We start from the raw sequence: 4,767 nt of genomic DNA on the forward strand, positions 1-4,767 counted from the left end.
CTTCCTCTTTGCAAGGCATTCTCTGCTAAGTGTTTTATTAACCCCACTTAACAGATGGGAAAACTGACATTCAGGAAGTGATCAACTGGCCTAAGGTTACACCCAAACAGCTCAGGAGGCAGAGGCAGGATTTGAACTTGTATCGTGGGCCTCTCCAGAGGCCTTGTCCCTGCCCCTGTACCACACTGTCTCTGAATGAATGAATGAGTGAGCTCACATACACACTTAACACCACTGCCAGCCCTTTAGGAACCCCACTGAATGACTCTTGGTTCAAATCGAGGTTCAGTATGCACACACAGACACACACACACATAAGCATTCTGGAATTACACACAAATATTTGTTCATTGATAGACAATTTATAGGAGAAATAGACCTTACCTTCAGATGCCAAGATCTGTCCGACCCTGTCTCTCTCTGTCCATCTCTCTACTAAAAGAAAAAGCCAGCTGGGCCTTGTGCTCATAGGGCCTGTAGGTTCAGAACCTACTGCTGCAGGCATGGCTTCCAGGAGAGAAGAAGGCTGGGGCCATGCCCTTGGCCTGTGGGAGGAAGAGGCCTCCTCAGGGGCCTCTCAACTCCTTCCACACCAGGGCCCTGGGTGACTGCAGGGGCCTCACTCAGCAAAGCCGAGCATGCAGTGACCAGAGTGGGCAAGGGCTGATCCTTTTAAGAGTCCGTAGCCATTGGCTGCCCCTTCTTGGCACTAGGAGTACCTGCATAGGGGTGAGACTCTTTTGACATTAGGAATTAACAGAAGCGATGGGCAATAGGAGAGCCAGGCACAGGATTGAACAAACAATAGACCCTGTCCCAAGAACAATTGCCTCTGCCCCCTGGGGGTATACATAGCAGGGCCAAGCTCAAGCAAATGAATGAACATTGTGGTGGCTTTGGTCCCGAGCTAAACACTGGACTCCTGTGAGCCAGGTTTGACCACAGGGAGGACAGGCCACAGATTTTACCCATCTGGTGTGCAGACTGGCCTGTCCACCGTGTAAGCATTTTCCCGGGCCTGGAGCAGAGCTGGTCTGGCACAGCTGCTTGAGAACTGCCTCGCATACCAGCTCGAAGAAGACAGAGGGGCCTCTCCAGGAAGCGAGACACTTGAGAACCAAGTGGGGTGGAGACCAGAAGCTTCACCTTGGGGTTGGGGCAGGGTGGGTGTGTGAAGCAGGTGGTGAGAAGCAGACCAGTCCCATGAGAGGAGGAAAGTAAACACTGTGACATGTTCTGCTCTCTGGTATCAGTAGGGGGTGGCAGAGAGCAGAGACAAACAGCTGGGCCTCTCCTGGTAGTAAGTTCACCCAGGCCTCCGTTTCCCCTAAGCACCTGTGAGCCGAGAAGTCTTCAAGCTGGGTGCACATGTGGCGCTGTGGAAAAGAGTGGGCCGGTCGCTAGTGTGTGTGCACTTAAGCACAAGCACATGGGGTCGGGTGGTCAGGAGGAAGGCAGGGAATCTTCCAGAAGGGAGAAAGGACCGGTCGAGCTCAGGATGAGCTCTCTCACTCCAGATTGCACACTGGTATCTCCCCTAGAACATTTCCACAGTGTTCTAGAAGGAACCTATACAGTCAGCTAACAGCACGTGTGCTTTGTAAATGGGCCCTGGACCTGGCATCCTCAGAACAGGGACTGCGGGTTCCCCTAGGACACAGCATTTGGGGAGATGTTTCTGGAATCAGGTCTGGGTGAAGCTGGCCTAGAGGTCTGGGTCAAATGGTGGACACTGTCTTGTCCAGAGCCTCAGGTACATGCAGATGGGGCCTGCTTCCCCAAAGGTGTGAGCCTTGGTCAAGACATCCAGCTCGGGACAGTATTTTAGTCAAAACTGCTGGAAGGGAAACCTTCGTGGAATGTCTCCTATGCTCTAGACATGTTCACACATATTATTTCACACAACAGCCATGAGTGATGTGCACACACATCCCCATTTTACGGAGGGAGAAACTGAGGCCCACAGAGGTCCGGCAGCTTGCTTGAGGTCACACCGGAGAGCCAGATCTCTTGACTTTTCACCGCATCACAGCCACCTCCCTGCAGTCATAACCTGTGGCTTTCTCCACATGGTTGCGGGTGGGGTCTGGGCTCCTCAGACACCCATACCCCGACTTCAGGTAACTCCTATTACTGAACCCATACATAGAGGGGTCTTTCTTTTCAAAGTCTCCCCCTGCTCTCCCTACCTTTTTTTTTTTTTTTAACATCCTCTGTTTATTTTCCATAAGGATTTTTTAGTAACATTCTTTTGAAAATTCCAATTCTACTCCATCTGTAAGGAAGGGAAAAATGAGTAAGGGAGCATCCTGTCAAGGCCCAGCGTAGGCCCTGGTGTCCTGGGTGGTTGGTGGTGGCAATCAGGGTCTGGATGGGAGAACTGGGGAGTCTTGTTGCTAGGTTTCTAGGGCTAGGAGTTGCTGATGTGAATCTCCAGGGGCAAGGGGAGTGAGGGCAGTGAGAGCTGCTGATCCTCCCCGAGGGAGGCTGGGAGGCTGGGCTGGGGGCTTCCAGGTGCTTGACTTGGAAGTCTGTCCTTCATCCATAGGGCCTGTCTCCAAAGCCCTGTTTAAAGACCCCTTTCCATTTGTGTTATACTTTGCTGGGGGAGGGTCATGCAGTAATTTAACCACTCTGTATGTCTGAGCTGGACACAGTTGGGTGGAGCATGGGGTCAAATGCTACAGCTTCCCTGGTGAGGCTGATCCATCCATTAGGAGCTGCTGTTCCTATTGGGAGTGTGGGATTTGGGGTGGAACACAGGTTCCAGTCTACCTCCTCACCTCTCACATTGCCTAAAATGAGAAAATTGATGCCCAAAGCAGGAAGTAGCTTTTTAAGGGTCCAAAGGCTGGTAAGTGGCAAAGCTGGGGACTCCTGAGAACCAGGCCAGTGCTCTTTGCACTCAAACAGCGTGGGGGTGGGAGGAAAGGAAGAGAAAGAAATGGGATGACCTTGGACATCATGAGCCCTCGTGGGTATGACCTTTACTCCATTGTTAATCCAAGCCCTTGATCCCCCGGGTTTGCCTTCCTCTCCAGATCACAGAGAACCTTTGATCGTTTTCCTGTATCCTCTTAGGGTTTTGAATTTTCAAAAATCTCTGAGTCCTGTGAGCCTAATTCAGTACTGGTGTGCCAATTTACCTCCAGCAAATTTCCAGCTGTTGACAGTGGCTGGTGCTTCATTACAGGTCAGCTCCCCAGGTACTTGCTTTATGCAGAAGTCATGGTGTTCCAGGTGTCTGAATGCAACTGGCTTCTGCAATCACACACATTATGTCCCAACTCTAACTGGCGTTCTTCAAGGCATTCCCCATGTAGATGGTAACACAGGCTTTGACAACCCAAAAAGGATAACAGAGGGCTGCTATGCCCACAGTCGCCATGTCCTCCACGGAGGGCTCCTTCATCCCAGGTGGCTATGCAAACCGCAGGAAGGACAGATGAGAGAAACTGTAGCCATTAACAGCCCTACTTAGGACTCCTGCTGGCTGCAAACAATGCCTGTTGCCTTCTTGTGAGGTCCCAGGAGAATGGCTCATTAAAGATGAAAGCCAGGGTCAGGGCCAGCACCTGGGTTGGCTTGCGTCCTGAACCCTTCTCCCAGTTGTCAGAGGTCTCTGGAGGGTGGGGTGGGTTGGCCTGGAGGGAGGGGGAAACTGTGGGCTCTTCCTCCAGTTTCCAAGGAAGCTCAGCTGGAGACAGAAAGGGCTTTCTGGAGGAGGGTCTAGGTCTCGCACCTGTCTGGGGACCCAGTTCTGCTCATACCTGACACCACCCATCATCCCCTGTACTGGTTCCAGTGCTTTCGGCACACTGGCCATTGTTTGCAGTGACCCCCACTTGTTACCTCTCTCCCCCTTCACTGGGCTCCACAGGTATGATTGCCAGATAAAACACAGGATGCCTAGTTTAATCTGACTTTGGGATAAGCAATGAAAAAAGTTTAGTGTGTATATTCTAAATATTGCACAGGATATACTTATACTAAAAAAATCATTTGTCATTTATCTGAAATTCAAATTTAATTCGGCATCTTCTATTTTTGTTTGCTAAATCTGGCAACTTCACCCACAAAGAACTCTCCCCACACAGGGCTGGGCCCAAGAGAGGTGATATCTGTGTTCTGTGGCTTCCATCCTCTGCAGGACCAGTTGTACTTACCAAAGCCCTGGGGATTATAATAAGATGCGGGTTATGATTCAATAGGTCTGAGGCAGGTCTGAGACTCTGGATTTTGAATAAGCTTCTAGGCCAGTGCTGCTGGGCCAAGGACCATCCTTTGAGAAGCAGGGTGGTGACTGCAGACTAACTTTACAGGAAGGTGGGCAGGGGTAGGGGTGGATGAAAGGGGTTTGAAAACACTGCTGCCTGAGGCTCACGCCACAATTCTGAGTTAATTTGTCTGGGGCGGGACCCAAGCAAGGGATTTTTATTTTATTTAATTAAATTTCTTTTACTGTGGTAAAAAAACATAACAAAACTTACCATCTTAACCATTTTGTGTATCATTTGTAGTGTTAAGTATATTCACATTATTGTGAAACAGGTCTCCAGAACTTTTTCATCTTAAAATCTGAAACTGTACCCATTAAACAACTGCCCTTACCCCCTTCCCCAGCCCCTGGTAACCACCATTCTATTTTTGGTTTTTATGAATTTGACTACTTTCAATACCTCATATATAATCATAGAGTATTTGTCTTTTTTGACTGGCTCATTTCACTTAGTGTAATGTCCTCAAGGTTCATCCTCGTTGTATCAT

The 4,767-nt window shown here is 49.7% G+C and overlaps 1 protein-coding gene across 1 annotated transcript in view; it reads left to right on the forward strand.

The window, feature by feature from the left end:
- ZBTB7C (zinc finger and BTB domain containing 7C) overlaps window positions 1-4,767 on the forward strand; it is a 275,712-nt gene that overhangs the window by 40,473 nt on the left and 230,472 nt on the right. The gene's annotated exons all lie outside the window — the stretch shown is intronic.

The sequence above is a fragment of the Pteropus vampyrus genome, unplaced genomic scaffold (genome assembly GCF_000151845.1).
Source record: "Pteropus vampyrus isolate Shadow unplaced genomic scaffold, Pvam_2.0 Scaffold3, whole genome shotgun sequence".
NCBI classification, from domain to species: Eukaryota; Metazoa; Chordata; class Mammalia; order Chiroptera; family Pteropodidae; genus Pteropus; species Pteropus vampyrus.